At 54.8% G+C, this 20,301-nt stretch overlaps 1 pseudogene; it reads right to left on the reverse strand.

The window, feature by feature from the left end:
- LOC101525553 (anamorsin-like) overlaps positions 1 to 19,103 on the reverse strand; it is a 67,278-nt pseudogene extending 48,175 nt beyond the window's left edge.
- Positions 19,104 to 20,301: the final 1,198 nt, after the last annotated feature.

Raw genomic sequence — 20,301 nt, forward strand, 5'->3', positions numbered from 1 at the left:
GGGGCTGTGCTCCGGCCTCAGACGCACCCACAGAAGCAGACCAGGGCTGCTCAGGCATTGGCAGTGGCGTGAGAAGGGAAGCTCTGAGGGCAGCGGTCTGCAGCACGCCTGAGCAGTCTCCGGTGGAGGACTAGCCAGCGTCGACCCCAGTCTCCTTGGGCTAGGAATCTCTGTGCCCACCCACAGCTCTGACCCTGTGCCAGCAAAGCAGCCACAGGAGACGTACCAATTAAAGGAGGGGGAAGGGTGGGGGGGCGACTGTGTTCTAATAAAACTTTATTTACAGAAACACTGATAAAGGGCCCCAAATCTGTCACCGTCTGGAAGAGTGGTCAAATCCCAGCTCTGTCTTCCTTGGTCATCTGTCTTGCCTGGGTCTTCAGCCTCCTCCCATGCAAACTCAGTACTAGGACTGGGACTGGCTTCATGGTACTGTGAGCATCATTAAATCAGGCAGTCCCTGGACCTCAGCCGGCTGTGACCTGAGTCTGCGCTTGTTAGTGTCTGGTCCGGGCATCGTTGATGCTATGGGATGGAACACCTGCATCCCCCAAAACTGCACGTTGTGGGGTGGGGCTTCGGGAGGTGGGCTGGCCAGGAGGGTGTAGTCCTCAGGATGCAATGAGAAGGTCCCTGCAGTACCGAAGGAAGGCAGGCCCTTGCCAGACACCAAGCCCGCCAAGGCCTTGACCATGGCCCTCCCCAGACTTAAGAACAGTGGGAAACGAGTTTCTAGTGTTCACAAACCTCTCAGGCTGTGGGCCTCTGCGCAGACAGAGCAGACAGAGCAGATGCACCCTGTGCCTGCCACAGGGTGACCATGTGCCTAGGACCTAATGACTTGTGCCACATTTCCGCAGCTAAAGCAGGGGTGACAACAGCTGTGAGCAGCCACTGACAATGGTAAGTTCTTGCTTTGTTATTAACTTAGCACATGGGAGAGAAGGTTACTTCTCTCAGTTAACATGAAGGTTACTTCATGGAGCAGGTGTCCGGCACGGTCATTAAAACAGCCTTTGGAGTGCCCATATCCGGTACCCAAGTGCTTGATTCTGACTCCTGTTCTGCTCCCGGCTGCAGCTTCCTGTCAGAGTGTGTACCCTGAAACCCTACCCTCTCCCTGGTGACACTACAAGGACCTGGGAAGCACTTGGGACCCCACCATCCATGAGGAAGACCTGGGTGAAGCTCTGCACTCCTGGCTTTGACCTGGCCCAGAGGCAGCTGCCCTGAGCCCTCAGGGAGTGAAGCAGTAGGGGGAGGGAAGGAATGGTCTCTCTCATAGATAGATAGATAGATAGATAAAAATAAATACAAACAAAAATAAATGCAAGGTAAACAAAATAATGTTGTAAAAGAAAGAATCCTTTCTCACGGAGCAAGGACACACACACAGAGTAGCCGGCCTTCCCCGAAGTCTCCTGTCCAAGAGCGGGCCGTGCCGTGCCCACCAGCCAGCTGGGGGATGCCCAGGTGGGAGCTGCCTGTCTGTGTTCACCAGGCCCAGCTTCACTTCTCAATTACTACTGAAAACACCACATCTGCGGCCTTTGGGGACCCAGGGACAATGTTTTCCAAGAGGGGAAAAATAAACTGGCCTGTTACAACAAATAGACGCATCTTATCCGCCTTTCTTCCCAGTCCTGCCTGGGTCCAGCCTTTACTTCTCCAGAATTCACCATCTTGCTCAGTTCTGCATGGATGGCTATGCCCCCACCCTCCCAACCATCCATGGGCGCCAACACAATCACCTTTCCTGGAAGCAAACTCGGCCAACAGCATAGAGAAAGCATCCCCGGCCCCTTCTCCGAGCCGATGCAGCAAAAAAATAAAAATAAATTTAAAATGCAGGAGTCTGAGCAGCACTACAGTAATTAATGCAGCAGGGACGGATGGGGCTCCAAGTGGCCTCTGGGTAACTTACCCACGCCTGTCATTTAGAAAAAGAATAATTTATGATGCAAGTCGGAGTGCAGAAAACCCCAGACAGACAGACGGAGGAGGGTCTGCTCAGCCTAAAAGGGCAGGCTGGCAGGAAGGGCCCCAGCGCCTGCCGGGAGAACAGGGAACAAAGCACCCAGCTTGCCCTGGTTGTGGACGCCTGTGCTTCCTGAAGGGTCTGCTCGGTGGGTTTGTATGTGTCCCTGACACCCATACGGGAGAACCAGATGGGGTTCTCCTGGCTGCAGCCTGCTCTAGCCCCAGCTGTTGGGAGTAACCCAGCAGATGGGAGACCTCCTGTGTCTCTCTGCCTTCCAAATAATGAGAAAATAAAGTTTTCTAGAAAGTATACACAGATGTGAGAGAAGAGGGAAAAAGCGAGGTGAGGATGCTCACAATGGTGAGTCCAGGCAGAGCACAGACTTTTCTGCACGTCTGCGTCGTTGCATAGTAAGCTAAACCTCTACCTGTAGCACCGGCACCCCCTATGGTCACCGGTTCATATTCTAACGGCTCCATTTCCAATCCAGCTCTCTGCTGATGGCCTGGGAAAGCAGCAGAGGAAGGTCCAAAGTCCTTGAGCCCCTGCATCCACAAGAGGAATTCTTTCTCAGTAAACCAGACACAAGTACTGGTTTCGACACAAGTACAAAATCCTTCTTAACGCAATCACCACCTATCAGAGTTGATCCTCTCATGAAAATGACCAGAAAAGAGACTCTTCTGTTCCACATGGAGAATCGAAGCCTAACATGGGCACCTCTGCCCATGAGGGCATCAGTGAGGACAGTCTTAAAAGGACACCTGAGGGCCCAACGTGGTAGCCTAGAGGCTAAAGTCCTTGTCTTGCACGCGTTGGGATCCCATATGGGAGCCAGTTATAATCCCAACGGCCCCACTTCCCATCCAGCTCCCTGCTTGTGGTCTGGGAAAGCAGTCCAGGATGCCCCAAAACCTTGGGATCCTGCACCCGCATGGGAGATCCAGAAGAGGCTCCAGGCTCCTGGCTTTGGATTGGGTCGGCTCCAGCCATTGCCATCGTTTGGGGAGTGAATCAATGGGGATGGAAGATCTTCCTCTCTGTCTCTCCTCTTCTCTGTATATCTGACTTTCCAATAAAAATAAAGTACATCTTAAAAAAACAAAGACACCTGAAAGTTCTCTCTGGTTCTCTATCCCTGTCCTGCTTGGACTGGGTGGTACTTCCATGGGGGGAAGGGGACAAGCCTGGTGGTCAGGGGTCTCGTGTCCTATCGCTGCACTGCCCATCCCAGCCCGGGGACCTCCCTTGGCCTCTGTTTGCCCACCTAGCAAACGAAAGGGGGCCCACAGCCCCAAGGCCAGCCCAGGTGAGCATGAAACATCTTGTGCCCTTCCCAAACAAAATGTACGATTGTGGGGTAGTGCTTATCATATCACCCTAATCATCATCTTCCTCCCTTTCGCTTCTTCACAATTAGCCCGGCTAATAGAGCCCTGCTGCTCTGTCCAGCAGGGACAACGCCCGTGCCCAAAGCATTTCCACTTTGGGCTTTTTTTTTTTTTTTTCCTACAGCCCACAGAACTCTGCTGCCTTGGACCTGAATCATGCTGGAGCTTTGAGAGAGCAGTTACGTGTCCATTTCCTCCGGTTATCAGCGGAAGGTTAAGTGCCCCGGCACTCAGCCCCAGATGCCACCCAGCCCCGGGCCCATCTAGGTTTCCATTAGGAGCTGGGGCAGAGGAGTCGGAGCTGCGGGTTCATTCTCTGGCCCTGGCCCCTCTTGCTAATAGAACCTCAGCCACTCTCCCTAACGGAAAGCTCTCTCTCCAGGCCAAGCCAGGCAATTTAAATGGCACTCATGGCTCCCGCCCGTACGGCCCTGGGCCCCTGGGCGCTGTGAGGAGCCTAAGCAATAGAATCTATTAGGTCTGTCTCCTTTGTCCCATCTTGTCATGAACTTCTAAGAAAAAGGCCGTAAGAGGATCAGTACCCAGAAAACCTCCGTAATTGTGGCTTCTCCATGGTGCACGAGGACAATTACCAAGGCAACCGACCCATCGCTCATCCAGGGGCCTGGGGAGCCGAGCGAGGAAGCGGCTGCTGAGCCCTCTGAGGCACTGTAATCAGATAGTAACCAACATTTTAAAAGGCCCTTGTGTAAAAAACGGGAGGGGAGGGCCAGGCAGGGGAACAGGGGACGGAGGGCGGGGGGGGAGGGAGGAAATTAATTTCCTCTTATTTCCTGCCTGCTGCATTGATTGCGGTCCACGGGGGAGGTGGTGCCTGGTCGCCCTGCACCTGGGACCTCGGCGCTGGCAGCCCAGCCGGCGATGCGATCCTGTTGGATGTACTTGTTTATTTATCTCCCTGTCTGGGCCTGGCCTCTGCAGGGTGGTGGGTCCTGGGACAGACGGGACAGAGGCTGGGGTAGCAACCCCCCAGGACAGCACAGTGCCCTTTTCACTGTCTTCTCATCCTGTGAGGATGAGCGGGCTCAGCCCAGCACCACCAGTCGCTGGACTTCCCCATATTCTTCTGTTAGTCATTTTGCTTGTTAGAGACTCCCCTGTGAGCTTGGAAAAGGGAGCAGAGCTGGGATAAATTGGCAGTGATGGGACTGGGAGAAGACTCACAAGTCCAGAAGTGTCTTGAAGACTTGAAGATCCTGCCTCTAGACTAAGGACCCCAGATCTGTCCCAGCTCCCTGGGGAGGGTCGTTTGGGTGAGCATCTGTCTTGGGTTTATGCCTCCGATGATTCTTAACCCTACTTCCTGTGCCCCTGCCATGGGGCCCAATGCCCTGAGCAGCAGGCACTTGCCAATCAGTCCCAGGCACCCTAATGCCAATCTTCCTCTTAGGATCATCAAAACCTGGGATCAGCTATGTGGCAGAGCAAGGGAAGTTGCCACCTGTAACATCAGCATCCCATATGGGCACTGGCTCATGCCTCCCGGCTGTTCCATGTCTCATCCATCTCCCTGCCAATGGCCTGGGAAAAGCAGCTGAGAAGGGCCCAAGTGCTGAGACATCGCTGCCCTCCTGGGAGACCCAGAGGAAGCTGCAGGCTTCCTGACTTCTTCCTAGCTCAAACCTGGCCATTGTGGCCATCTGGGAAGAAACCAACAGATGGAAGAATATCTCCTTTCTCTCTCTCTCTCTCGTTCCCTCTTGCTAACTCTGATTTTCAAATGTATAAATGAATCTCTAAAAGAAAGACCGAAACCTTCCAGTGACTAGGATGCTATCCTGTGCCTCCACGAGCACTCACAGAAGGAGGTTCGAGGCAGAGGGGCCAGGAGCATTTGAGGCGCTGCTAAGAGCAAGGATGGAGTTTGTGAGGCCTTGAGGAGCCCGGGGCTCCACCAGGGGTCCCAGGACAAAAGGACCCAGGAAGGGGAACCTCACAGCAGGAGCTGTATGTAGCCAGGGAGGGGGCGGCATGCCTGCTCACCACACCACCTGTGAGTGCCATGGCCAGTGCCCACGGGAAGCCAGAGGCAGGGGGCCTGCAGGACAGTCCCTGAGGGCTAGCTGCCAAAAGCACAGAGCAGGACAAACGCAGTAGAAAAGTGCACGTAGGCGCCAGGGAGGAGCAATGGAGACCGGCCAGGAGGACAGACGAAGATATTACATCTCTGAGGAGAAAAGCTGGCAAGTTGTGGCGTGAGCATCTGAACTGTTTAGCAGGGCTGTATGCCCCCCAGGGCCGCAGCCTTCCAAGTGAACCACAGCAAAGGGAGGCTCAGGGAAGAAAGGAGCGTCGTGAAATCGAAGCTTCCTGGCCTGTACCCAAACGCTGCAATCCGGCAGCTGGAGGGAGGCAGGCTGGAGACCTCTGAGTGACTCCCGTGTAAGGGGTCTGAACAGCACCTGTCCAAGAACACGGCCACGTACAGGGCCTCACTCGGCAACGGCAGCAGCGCTAACCAGGCACGGTCGCAGCACCACTGCACCTGAGGCGCTCACATCCTCCTCCACCTCCCACGTCTGCACCAAGTCAGAGAAACAATCATGTTCAAAGCTCCACCTTATTCGCTCTGTTTTCCTGATGTGTTAAATACCTGCTGCGGGGCCCAGCACAACAGCACAACAGCCTCCTCGTGGCTAAAGACCTCCCCTTGCAAGCATCAGGATCCCACACGGGCACCAGTTCATGTCCCAGCTGCTCCAATTCCCATCCAGCTCCCTGCCTGTGGCCTGGGAAAGCAGTAGAGGACGGCCCAAAGCCTTGGGACCCTGCATCCATATGGTAGGCCCAGAAGAAACTCCTGGCTCCTGGCTTCAAATGGGCTCAGCTCCAGCCGTTGTGGCCACTTTGGGAGTGAACCAATGGATAGAAGATCTTTATCTCTCCTTCTATCCGTAAATTTGACTTTCCAATAAAAATAAACAACATTGTGAATGAGATTTCTATAAATCTAATTCCTCCAGAGTTAGACACTCAGATGTAGGGTGAGAGAATCTAGGTTCTCTTTGCTGTTTGCCCAACAGAATAATGTTTGTTTCCTCCAAGCCAAGCAGCTGTCTGGTCAGTGGTCTGGTGAGATGGCTTATAGCTCTGGCCACTCAGAGACGAGAGGCTGCGCACTCAGATGACAGCGGGAACCGGGGAGGTGCCCTGTACAGGACGGACGGGAGCTGGGAGGTCTCCACAAGACAGCAAGGGCCGCCCTGCACCTGTTTTTCCTGGAGAGCTCAAGCCCCATCTCACAGAGACAAGGACAGGCATTTGGAATGCCACCTGGGATCTTGGGTCTGGTCCTGGCTCTGCTCTTGACCCCATCTTCCTGCCGATGCGTACCCCAGGAGGACGTAGTGGTGCCTCCAGCGGGAGTCACGCCACCCCCACGGGATTCTCAGACTGTTTCCAGCTCTTAGCCTCGGCTTGGGCCAGCACTGTCTGTTGCTAGTATTTAGGGGTGGGGGTCTCTCATCTTCTTTATTGCTTTGACTTTCAAATATATTAATTTTTAAATAAAAAAATTTTTTTTCAAATAAAAAAGTAAAAATTTTAAATGCCAAAGGGAGACAACTCCTTCTCAGACCCACCCAGCTGGAACAACTCCGAGGGTGTGACCTCTAGCTCCCTTCATTCTCCAAGAGACTTCAAAAGTCCAGATTCTTAGGTGGAATCTATCTCTTTGTAAAAAGGAGGCACACAACTCTCTAAGCACCATCCACACAGAGCCGAACAAAAGCAGCCGTGTGAGAGTCAAACCTAGCACAGGTGGCCCGCTTGGCACCTGCACGCAGGCAAAGCAGGGCTGCAGGCACCAGGGTAGCTGTCCTGGCCGAGAAGGCCAAAAACCAACAAAACAAAACCTCCAGGGCTGGTCCCGAATCTGAAGATGACCTCCGGTCCACCCAGCCTCTGTCAGCCTTCCACAGGGGCTGCAGGATGATCTGTCCTGCTTTTGTCTCGATTCGAAAGCTCTTCAACGACACGGTAATTTCCAAGAAATGTGCTTCGTTACCTGTAAGAGCTGCTTTTCTCAGCTCCCTGCTACTGACATTGGCAGCATCTTCTAATTTCTTAATTTTCTGAGAAGCGAACAGATGACCCAAAGATTACGGAATGGCTACCCATAAAAACGTTTCAGGACAATACAGAGTCTCTCACAGAACCTTCTGGTACCATAAGAAGAGAAATAATGGTGCCATCTTCTTAATCCAGTCTTTATTGCGCTGGCTGATGGAACATTTACTATCTAGATCATTACGCTCATCAAGGGGCTCCTATGAATTTATAAGAAGCCTGTTTGGGAACAGAAAAAGGCATACAATGAAGACAGTCATGTCAACAATGCATCCCATGGTCAATGGAAGAAAGACCTTCAGACAGGAGGAATCAGATGGAGAACACTACAGCACAATGTGGCGAGAACAGTCAACAACAATGCCTTGTATCATTAAAAGCCACTAACTTTTTTAGCGTTCAAAATGCCCAAAGTAATGCATATGCTAACTTATTTAGCTATCGCACAATGCACACATTGTTCAATCATGATGTACACTATAAATACATAAAGCTTAAGTCCACTTAAAAATAATTATAAAATCATGTGAATAATGGACTATTACTAGATAGGACTCACAAATATTGGAATTGTGACCCACTCCACAGATGCTTCCCGAAGAATCATCATGCAAGGACCAGAGATGTAGAAGTTGACCAGTAATTCCTACGCCAGGGTCAAGTGCACAGCACTGAGTTATGGAGAAAGAGCTTCAGGCCAGGTGCAGACTTCAGGCCTCCCCCATTGACCTCAACCCCAAGGCTCATGGCCACCCTGTCCTCAAGGGCCACTCCTCCCCTCCTCTCCACAAACCCTCATCTAAGACCACACAGTGTCCCACCTGGAAGACCCCAACAGCCTTCTGGCCAGACCTGCAGCTTCTGTCTCCAGAGGGTTCTCTTTGTCGCTTGCCTGATGTTTTCAAATTCCGGAAATAAATCCTCCTTAAAACAACTCCAGATGATCTGCTCAAAGTGAACCAAAAGCTCCAAGGTCACAGAGAGAGCCTCGATCTGGCTTGTTCCCCCGTTACACACCTTGGGTCTCAGGACAGCATCAGACGTGAGCTGGTTCTCAACCACTGTTGGCTGAGCAAAATGTAAACAAAAGCAGGAAGCACAGAAATTGTGTGTTGCCTGAAAAGAGAGAGAAAGGAGGATGACTAGGACAGCACCCGTGGAGCCATCACACCTGCTGACTCTCCAATCCCTGTACAAATCAGAAATCGAGATGGCAACACTTGACACGGAGGGTCTGACTCCCTGGGGTCTGAATCTGGACTTGCCTTGACCAATCGACGATGGCAGAGCCAAGGGCTCTGCTGTGTGAAGATGGCTGTGGTGCACACCTGGAAAGGTAGCTGACATGTGCTGCTGGGCATCTCTGTTATAGTGACAATGTACCCCCTTAAGGTGTGTGCTTCGATGGTCATGCCATCAGCTCCACCTCCTAGTCCCCAACACCCTCCATCACCCTGAGAACCCTCACGCCCATCAGCGCTCCTGTCCAATCCCTCGTCCCCTGGGTAACCTCAGAGCTGCTTCCTGTCTGTCCAGAGCGACCTCTTCTGACATTTCATGTCAACAGATGCCCCCTACCTGCAGCCTTTTTCATGTGGCTTATTTCACTCTGAGCTTTGATTTCGAAGCTTGGCCACTTGCAAGCCCTGAATTCATTTGCTTTTTCTGGCCAAGCAACCTCTCTGTGTGGATGGAACCGTGCTAGGTTGCTCCCCTCATCCACTGGTGCACCCTGCCTTATGTCTACTTTTCGGTGGTCCTGAAGGGCCTCATGGGATATGGGGTGTAACCCCTTGATTCTTGAGCCTACTGTGCCTCCTGGGGGATGATGTCTGCAACTGATATTTTCTTTATTTGAACAGCACAGGAAGAGAGAGAAAGAAAGAGATGGAGGCATGTTGGATGAGCCCCAAGGACAGGGAGGGGCTTGGTCATCTACTGAAGAGAAACCAGCTAACCTGCCAAACATCCCACAAGACGCAGCTACCCATCACCCCTGCCAACGGGCCCTCATCTCAGCCTCCCCCAAACCCACAAGACACAGCTACCCATCACCCCTGCCAACGGGCCCTCATCTCAGCCTCCCCCAAACCCACAAGACACAGCTACCCATCACCCCTGCCAACGGGCCCTCATCTCAGCCTCCCCCAAACCCACAAGACACAGCTACCCATCACCCCTGCCAACGGGCCCTCATCTCTGCCTCCCCACCCTCATAAATGGCTCCGGGATCTACACCAAACTCATCCTTTACCATGGACCATTCCAGAGCCCCCCACGCCGGGCACTGTGCCTCATCTCTTTCTCAGAATCCCCGCGCCTGGTGGCCAGTTTAGAAACATACGATGGTGTTTTAACACCCACGGTCTCCAAGAGCAGAATCAAAACAAAACCCTCCAAATCAATTGCAGGGGAAAAATAAAAGGATATTTCTGATGTTTTTCTAAGCTTTTCATCCTTTTTCAAACGGGGGGGGGGGGGTCAAGTGGCAAGTGGGGAATAAAAGCAAGCGTTCGAACGCAGCCCCAGCCACAAGTCCCAGGAAATGAGAACAAGCCCGCTCTCAGCGTGCGTAATTACAGGGACAATCAAGTAATGAAAGGTTCATTAGTTTAATGTGATTCCATCAAGTACCAAAAAGCGGGAAGGAGTGGGAGAAAGGAAGAAAATGGATATGAAAGAGGAGAGGGAGGGGACTCGGGACATGAAAGAAGCAGGGCGGCCTGGGATGGAGATGTGTCTTTGATTAGGCCGCCTGGTCAGGGCCCTGCCACGGAGGCCACGGGAAGGAGCTGCTGAGGGGCAGAGCCCCCGGGGGAACACCCCTGGACGTGCATGTCCCTTTGCCACTCCATGGGCCTCGTTTTTGGCCACAGGAACCCAGTAAAGAGCAAAACAGACAAGGTTTCGTCCCCTTAAATCCTCACCTGCCCATAGCTTTTGACATTCAGATATACAGTACACGTTGCTGGTGGGGAGGGGAGAGGAACAAAGCTAGGAAATGTTGGGTAGGGAAAGTGCTGGCATTTTACAGCAGCTGGCCAAGGAAGGAATGAGGCTCAGGCATTAAGTCTGGGAGGGAGGGCCCAGTGCGATGGCTCAGTAGCTAAATCCTCGCGTTGCATGCGCCAGGATCTCACATGGGCACCTGTTTGTGTCCTGGTTGCTCCACTTCCCGTCCAGCCCCCTGCCTGTGGCCCGGGAAAGCAGTGAATGATGGCCCAAAGCCCTAGGACCCCAGAAACCCAGAAGCAACTCCTGGTTCCTGGCGTTGGATCAGCTCAGCTCCAGCCATTGTGGCCACCTGGGGAGTGAACCAGCAGATGGAAGATGTTTTTCTTTCTGTCTCTCCTTCTCTCTGTAAATTTGCCTTTCCAATCAAAATAAGAAAATCCTCAAAAAAAAAAAAAAAAGACTGGGAAGGGGTGAGGCCAAGAGCTGCTCTGAGGAGAGAGCAGTCCAGCAGTCTGACCCAAGGTTGGGTACACCAAAGGGGGACCACTGAGGGTCTGCACGGCTGTAGCAGGGCACAGGAGCAGCTGCGGAGGCTGAGGACATGTCCCACTGGGCCTTGTGGGACACACGAGGTCCATAGTGCTGGGCCCTAATTACCAGTTCCAGATATGCCAGGAGAACCGAGTGGTCACAGACCACCTCGTTCAAGGACCGTTTTGTTGGCAGAGGGTCACCTCCAGCTGTCAACCCCTGCACACAGGGCCCAAGGCACAGTCCCTCCTGAGCGAAGCAGGGCCACAGGAAGCCTACAAAAGAGCATGCTGGATACAGGAGGGCCCCAGTCTGCAGACTGGCCCCTGGAAGGGCTGGGAAGACCTGTTCAAGCCCTGCTCACACCACTGTGAAGTGCCATTTTAGCTCGAGTCCCCACATGGGGTCCCATGCCTCCCGTCAGTCTCCAAAACTGCTGGGTGTTCCCTTGGCCTGTTCCCACTTCCTTCCCTGGAGGAGACCCCATAGCCAGCATCCTACAGGCCGAGCTGTCGCCGAGGCTGTCCGCCTCCTGGAGAAGCGGCCAGGGACAGCAGGAGAGGAAGGAGCGTGGCGCAGTGGACAGGCAGTGACGCAGCCGGAGAGTCAGGGGGACTCTAGGCCCACTTCTCCCTCTCCACTCTGTTCTTCCACTCAGTTCTTTTATCTATTGTGGAACCTAACACACACAGGGGTGAGTTGGCGTGGAACAGCTCTGTGTCAGACGGGTCAAAAAATGGACCATGTGGGCCTGGTGCGGTGGCCTAGCAGGTAAAATCCTCACCTTGCACATGCTAGGATCCCATATGGACACCGGTTCTAATCCTGGCAGCCCTACTTCCCATCCAGCTCCTTGCTTGTGGTCTGAGAAAGCAGTCGAGGACGGCCCAAAGTCGTGGGGACCCTGCATCTGCACGAGGGACCCAGAAGAGGCTCATGGCTCCTGGCTCCTGGCTTTAGATCAGTTCACCTCTGGCTGTTGTGGTTACTTGAGGAGTGAACCAGTACATGGAAGAGCTTCCTCTCTGTCTCTCCTCCTCTTTGTATATCTGATTTTCCAATAAAAATAAATAAATCTTTCAAAAAAAAAAAAAAAGAAGTTGTTGGACAGTCCCAAGTGCAGACAAGGAGCAGAGTTGTGCTCCAGGCCCTGAACGTCACGGCCAGGTTGCTGGATACAGAGTCAGCTGTGTTCACCAAAACCCAAGGGAGCCAACATCAGAGGCAACTGTCCAGTCACCTGCAAGGCTCCCCCCGGCAACGACAAGCACCAGGCAAGCTCCCCTGGCCTCCACTCTACTTCCCCAGCGCCTTGGCCAGCTCAGTTTCCTCCGCCAGAGCAGCAGGCCCCAGCAGTCGCGCAGCAGCCTCTGCTTTGAGCTCTGGCATCAGATGGCGGAGGACGGACGCCCAGTCTCAGATGTGGCTGCCCACGTGACTCCTGAGTCGAGGCACCTGGTGGATAGGAACCATCACACGCTGACACATTCCCACATTCCTTGGGGTCTGGGGGATTCACTGGCATCCCAAGGGGGTTCTTCCGCAGATAAAAGCCATCTAAGAGGGTGCAGCCACAGACACTGAAACCCAAACCGCTAAAAGCCTCTGACCACAGGGCTCCAGGTGTGGCGCGGACACGCCTGCTCCTCCTTCTAATCTAAATCATGTCCCAGACAGCACGGAAGACTGCTCTAAACTCTCTGCTGCACTAATCTTTTCTATACTTTTATGCTTGTCTGAGATGATTGAACATGACTCATTCATAGCTCTGTTTTCAACCGCCACGGGCCTCTTCCAGTTGGCAACATCTGGTTTGTTGCAGCGAAAAAGGCCCGTGTTGTCGATCACATAGCCCTGCGCTGTTCTCCGGAGACGGAGTCCACGCGGAGGGCTGGTCACACGCCAGCAACTGTCACACGTGATCGCAGATCGCAGACCACCTGCTCTGTGGATTGAGGGTGATACAGAACTGGATGTCAGTTGCGTGCAAACTGCCAACTCCAAAGTGTGGACTGGCGGTGTTCAACCTTTCTTTATTGTTTTCCTTGCAATCCTTTTCTTTCAAACAAAATTTGAATAAAGCTTTGGAAACGATTCCTGCCCCAGGAAGGGTAACCGCTCCCACTCCCCAGACGCCCCACGCCCTTCAGAGGGCTCCTACGGTGCCTCCTTGCCCTTCCTAGGTACTGGAGGCGTGTGCCCGAGGCTGCCAGCAGGGACCAGCTTGCCGGGGTGATCTCGGGCGACCTCCAGATGACTCTGCTTTTCCTCTGCTTTGGCGGTAATGCTCTGTGATGAACATTAACTCTGTGCTCATAAAATAAATCGAACATCTTAAGGGATACTGATGCTTAAGCCCAGGCTGGGCTCGAGCCAGCTGCCGGAGAGCACTCGGTGAGGATGTGTCAAGGGTTCAGCGTGGGCTGCACTCTGCGCTCGGCACAGCGGTAGACGGGGCGGCTGACCTCGGAGGGCAGGGTGCCTTGTTCAGCGTCATGGAGCCTGAGTCTGTGGGTGAGCCTTGCGCCCTGGGGCTCTGCCACCTGGAGCTCTGTGTGTCATGACCCAAGGACCCAGAGAGGTGTGCGTCCCCCCACGGGGCACAAGAATGGCTCACTATGAATCAGGGGTTTAGGTGATGCCCCTTGGTCAGAAGGCAGCCAGCATCCCCTCCAATGGACACAAAAAGGGCCAACAGCAGACCTTCCTCATCTAAGTTTCTCCAGAAATTGTGACTGACTGGAATCTTGGAAGAATGAAGCCTGGAGAGCCGTGGTGAGAAGCCTGGTGCTCCAGCGTGCACGAGGGGCAGACTGGTACAGACGCTGGGCACCCCTGACCAGGTGCACCGCTGGTAGCCAACTGCCGTGCACAGCTGATCCCTGCTCCAGACACTGCTCTTGGCTGAACTTGAGATGCTCCTTCCAGAACACTAAGCATTCCAGGGAGAAATGGACTAAATGACATTGGGGTGCAAAAGCCTTGCCCCCTCACCTTGAAGGGGCACCCGCTCCATGGTGCAACAGATGTCCCCGGGGTCCCCATTAGATCCGATTCATGTTATCCCCAGCAATGATTTTTGTGATATTTGTATTTGTCATATTGATATAAAACATACATACAGTAAAATACCCTAGTTCTAAATGTCGCACAATTCCACGAGTTTTGACATCTCCCAATCCAGAACTCCCATCACCTCTCCTTCCAGTTCACCCAAAACACAGTCACTCTCCTGTTACCTGGCAGCTCCATTTTGTCTGTCCTTAACCTTCACACACATGGAATCCCACCACATGAACTTTTTGTATAGATCTTCTCTCACTCAACATGCTGTCTTTGAGATTAATCTGTGTTTTACAGATCAGTAATACACCTGCCATTGTTTAGCAGTACTCAACTGAGGGGAACATACAAAACGTACCTATTATTTCTTCTGCTGATAGAAATTTGGGCTGTTTCCGGTATATAGCTATAACGGATCAAGTTGTGATAAAAATTGTTGGCCAGGATTTGTTTGTGAGCGCATGTTTTATTTTGTCTTGGACAGCTGGTTCAGAGACTGGAGGCGTAGGGAGGCTCCATTTCACACTAACGGTGATCGAGAGTTCTAGACTACCGCTACCACCCCACTGCTTGCGGTGGGCTTCCAACGGCCCACCCCGTGAGACACGCTGCCCGGCTGCTCCTGGGTCACCCCTCCCACGGTGCCTCTTCCAACCTGTTATCATTGACTTGCGTTCTAATAGAGTTAGGACCCAAGTCGGACACAAACACATGTATTGCAAATATTTTTTCCTCCTAACCTGTAGCTTGCTTTTTCACGTTCTTGAGGGGATTTGGGGGAGGATGCAGGGATTTTCAGTTTTTCTGATCAAGTGCAATTACTTTTTTTCCTCCTCTCTGGTTAGTACATTTTGCTTCTTTTCTAAGAAATCGTTTGCGCACTCTCAAGGTTGCTAAGATACCCTCCAATGTTTTCTTCTAGGAATTTTATCTTTTTGCTTTCATGTTTAAGCCCACGGTCCTTCGCAAATTAAAAGTTGCGAGTGTAATGCCAAGGTAAGGGTGGAGGTTAGTTTTTTAAACCATTACTCAGTTGTTCCAGTGCTATTGGTTCCAAAGGTTTTGCTTTCCCTAGAGAGTGGGGAGCCCTTGTTGAAAACGATTCGTATATGAAGAGACTCGGGTCTGTCCCGCCGTGCCGCGTCTGTCCCTGGGATCACTTTCTTAGCTCTGTCCTGGACTATCCCCTTTTCCACCACTGCCTTCCGCTAGGAGCCTTCCCAACCATGCGGGTAGCAGGTCCAAGACAACAGACAGACACGCCAACTGATAGCCAAAGCAGGGGAGGGTCAGTGCCAGGAACAAGGTGAAATGTAGTAGCATTTAATGAGAAAATGCCAGGCCGGAGCATGGTAACTATGGGTAGAAAAGGCCTCCCGGAAGAGCTGGCACTAAGTCCTGAGTGACGGCAACATACAACGGTACTTCAAAAAGCCCATGGAAAATGGAATTGGAAGAGAAGTTAACTTTGAGAACACCTTCCAGGTCTCCCGAGCCCTCAGCATGGCCCCATTCCTTCTTGCTGGAGTATTTATGAATCTGAGCTCCCATCTAAAGATGGATGCCTTCATCTCTTCGGATTGCAGTGCTACTTCTGGGACTTCCCCCTGAGTTTTTCTTCTAATTCTTCTACTGTGTTGTTCGTTCTCTATGTCCAGATCTCCGTGTATTTCCCAGGGTGTATAAGTTGCTCTGAGCTCAAGCTTCAGGAAGGAGCCAGGACACCCGCAGATGCCCAGATGAGAGAAACCGTGGGATTAACACCACGCTTGCCCCATCACAGTCCTGCCTGCCCTGCCAAAGCCGCAGACCCCTCAGGAATCTGCAGCAGCCTGCACCTCGGGCTACTGCCCATCCCCACTCCTGCAGGACCCAGAAAACAGAGCTGTGACTCCAGGCTCCAGCCACTAAGTGTCAAACAGGACATATGGTGCCTGAAAAGTAGTGAAAAAACAAACCACTCCTGAACACCCTCTGCGCTCCCAAAACACCTGTGCTGCAAGAATCCCATAGCATCCACTCAACAAGGGAGAAGCCAGAGTTGCTAAGTGACCGGTCCCGGAAGACACGGTGCCCAAGCCGAGCTCAGCCGGGACGCAGCGGCCAGCATCGACCCCTTGGAGCCTGGCACACATTGACGCGGTGTAGTTCTCATCTCCTATGTTCACACCATGTGGGCCCCACCCAGAGCGTGCCGCCTAAGAGTACCAACCAACAGGGTCCAGCAGGAACTTCCCCACATTTGGGCTGGGGAGCCGGCGCAGGCACCAGCCAGTCCTCAGCCTCGGAGCTACTTCCAGAAAGCAGCAGAGACATGCATCCAGATCAGGGCCTACCCCCACCTCTCAAGCCTGGTGTCAGCGGACACCGGGGCCTGAGGACATCGCCGGTAGAAGGGGTCTCTCAGCAATCCAGGTGCACATTCAACCCCGCAGGGCAGGGCCCTCGCCGCCCACCCCAGCCAGAGCCCGCACATCCCTCCTGCCATGCAAAGCTGGCAGATGACGGACAGGAAGCATCCTTACCTCCGGTAGGCAGCCCTCCCAGAGAGAAGTTATCACCGTGGAAGCTTTCCGAGGACAGACACGCAGAGGGGGCACTCAACCAGCCAGTGGGCCAAGAGCCCCCACAGCGACCCACAGAAGGGGAGCGAGCCACCAGCTGGGGCTCCCAGAGCCCAGCCACAACGCAGCTGGCAATTCAAAGACCACAGACAAGGGGAAGGGATGCTTGGTGCCACCTCACAGCTGGGCCTCGTTGAGTCAGAGACCAACAGTCCCTCAGCTTCCACACGCACCAGACGCTGTGGATGGCCAAGTGTCTCATCCAAACGATGTGGTAACTGTGTACAACTGGAGCACCCTGTCCCATAAACACCAACGAATGGCTTACAACAGCTGGAACAATGCCAACTCTGTGCTGCCCCGTCCCCCTTTTTAACAGTGTGACTCCTACATTTGTAAAGACAGAGAGCGAGGGGAAGACGGAGATCTTGCAACTGCTGGTTCACTCCGCAAATGCCCACTCCAGCTGGGGCTGGGCCGGCTGAGGCCAGGAGTCCATCCTGGTCTGCCACACGGCCACTGAGCCGTCCCTCTTCTCCTCGCGGGCCGCACAGCGGTGGGGAGCTGGAACCCCAAGCAGACCCAGGACGTGAGCACAGCCACTCTGAATGCACGAACCCAAGGAGGCAGGTGCCCTCAGGACCCACCATGCACCTGCCTCGTGAGGGGTTGGGCTGTGCAGAGCCCGGCGGGACGAAGGAAACCGCCTGGCAGCCGGGCACAGTGCTCTCATCTGCGGATACACAAGGCTGGCCAGACAGACGCTCCCCAACTCCTTCTCCCAGCACCTCCTGAACATGCCACCGGCCTCAGGGTCACGGCCCCTTGGCCAGAACAGGGACGTACAAAGGTCACCTTGGAGTCCTGAAGTCCACACACACACACATGTCAGTCACTGCAGCCCCCTTGTTGTGGGCTAAGGAGTTGGTTAGCACTCGCTAAGCTGAGCACTACAGGCAATGGGCTTGGGGCTGAAAGCACCTGGTCTAATGGAACTCAGCTGTAGCCAATATTGAGAGTGTGGGCTAAAGCGTAAACAAGAACTAGGTGAGAGGTCAAGAGTGGAGGCAGTAAAAGCAGGCCTCGAGAGAGGCCGGAGAGAGACATTTTCCACCATCTCTGGTCGTGTGTCGGTGCCTCATCCCCAGATCCTTCTTCGTGCCATGTTACCAGCCTAGCCGGCCGCAACACCCCCTGACCGCGACTCCCAGACTCAGCCATGACACCTGCCACCCAGGAGAAGGTGGCGTCCTTCCCAGCCTCCGCCCAGCACAGCAGCCGGCTCCCCAAGGCGGGGTCCATTCGGGCCATTCGGGGCCTCGTCCGAATTCACTGCACAGCTGGGGCAGCCCTCGGCCCCCTGGAACCGTCTCAGCGAGAGAGAGACGGCTGTGAGCTGCCTTCCAGCACCTTCCTCCCAGACAGACACACGCAGGGATGCGGGGAGCCCTCCTCTCCTCTCCCTGCGCCCTCCGCCCCGCGCCCTTTGCTGGGAGGCAAGCAAGGCCCCAGGTGCAAAGCGCAGAGACGCACACGCACAGGGCTGTCTGCAGCTGGAAGCCACCCAGCCTCGGGGTGACCAGACGTCCAGCCCGAATCCCTACATCCCAGCTTGACAAGTTTCGGGGAAAGCTGGGCAGCAAGGGTAGTTGAGGTCTGAGCTCAGAGCTGGGGCCCGGTCACGACGCCAGCGGGAGCCTGCCCTGCCCACCCCGAACCGCCAAGCGCAAGGCCAGGTAAGCCTCCTCGAGACCCCCAGGCCCAAGGAAGGCGGTCACACCACCGGGAGGCCCACCGGCTCGCGCAAGGCCCAGCGGAGGGCGGCTCACCGTGCTGCCCGGCGCTCCGCAGTCCACGCTGAGGGACGCCGCAGTCAGCCCGCCTCAGCCCCGCACGCCCCCTGTGCCAGGAGGACACGGCCTTCCGGACACGCCCCTGGCGCCCACGGGGCTCCACACCGAGGTGAGGGCAGGGTGGTGTCTGCACCTGCCCGCCATGCGGACCTTCCTCCCTGAGGGGCCACCGCCGCCGCCTCTGAGGAGGCCACACCACGGAGAGCCACCTCCCCGCGCGGGGCTTGGCCACATCCTGTGTGGGACGAGACAGCCCCGTGGGCTTCCCGGCGGCCCGACGGCCTGCCCGCAGCGGGGTCACGGCCAGCTCCCACACGGCGGGCAGCGCGGCTTCGGCCTTCGGAGGTTCCAGAACACGCCAACATGGGGGCCGGGAGTTTGGAAACCCAAGCCCCCGCGGCTTTTCCGAGGGCGGGAGGGCCGGAAGAGGCCCCTCACAGCCAACGCGCGCGCCGGACCGCGTGCCGCGCCCGAGCGGCGTCCCCGCCTCAGGTGGAGAGCGAGCCGAGGCCTGGGCGGCCAGAGCCCGGCGCGTCTCCCTTCCCGCCCTGGCCCTGAGGCCGCCGCGCGTCGGCCCGGTCTGTGGCGCCACCTGCCGGCCGGCTGCGGAAGGACACGGCCTCGGCCCCAGCGCCGCGGCAACAGGTGACCTGCACCCGCTGCGTGTCGGGGCCATCCGGGAGACGGACGGGGAGCAGGTGGAGCGGGTGGAGCAGGTGACGGAGGCCAGGGAAGTCAGAAGGCAGGGGTCGATAGCGCCCCTCCGTGGACATGCTCCCTAAGGACGGGCTTCCCGGCCACCAGCCAGGGGGTGTAAGGCGGAGTAGACCTTCCCCAGCCCCCCGCGGGAAGAGGTCTGTGTCCCTGTCGTTGTATTCCTTCTCTGTTCCAATGGAATCCTTCTTACTTGCCCTGTGAAGAGTGTTCCCGGCCCCTGAAGCCTCTGTCCTAAAGTATCGGGCAGCACCATGCTAAATGTTTCCAGTAGAGGGCGCTGAAGAGACGCTGGTGGCTCCATCGCGCCCCCCAGTGGCTAGCTGCTGCCTCGCAGGTGGTTTGTCCAAAACTCAGCCAGGCCTCTGGCTTTATAAATATTTATTTTGTAAATTGCTTTAAAATATATTTTTAAATATGTTTTGGAAAGGTAGACTTAAAGAGAGAAAGAGGGGAGAGACAGATCCTCTTTCTACTGGTTCACTCCCCCAAATGACCACAACAATCCAAAGCTTGGAGTCAGGAACTTCTTCCTGTTCTCCCATGTGGGTGCAGGGTCCTAAGGGCCTGGACCATTCTCTCCTGCTTTCCCATCCCAGAAGTAGGGAAGTGTTGAAAATGGAGCAGCTAGGACACAAACCGGTGACCGTATGGGATACTGGCACTTGCTGACAGCAGATTAGACATTTAATCTGTCATGCCAGGGGCTTTTCAGGGTGCAGGGCTGGCAGGGCTGGACAGAGGGGTGACCAGCCAATGCTCAGTTCTGACTTCACGTGGCATTGGCATCAGCGGGAAGCCGGCCTTGCCCCTCACTGAGTCTCCATGCACCTGAGTTGCCACCTGGCCCACAAGGGACAAAGCAAGCCCCTGAGAAGCCTGGACCGGGATCCCATTGTCACCAGAGTCCCCACTCACCGCCTTCCAGCCCCTGGGAGCTGGGAGGAAGGCTGCAGGTGCACTCGACACCATTTCCAGGGGCTCATCCTGGTCATGCGTGGTGTTGGCCTCCACGCTGCAGGTTGTGGATTGTGAGCTGTCCACCTGTCTGTGGGCTTGTGGCCTGTTCTGACGTGGAGGGGGAGAAGTGTCAGGATCCCTCCTGCCCTTGTGGGCTCAGAACATCTGGATTGCATGCACGAGGTCACCGGGACTCCTGT

Source organism: Ochotona princeps, chromosome 29, assembly GCF_030435755.1.
Source record: "Ochotona princeps isolate mOchPri1 chromosome 29, mOchPri1.hap1, whole genome shotgun sequence".
Classification (NCBI taxonomy): Eukaryota; Metazoa; Chordata; class Mammalia; order Lagomorpha; family Ochotonidae; genus Ochotona; species Ochotona princeps.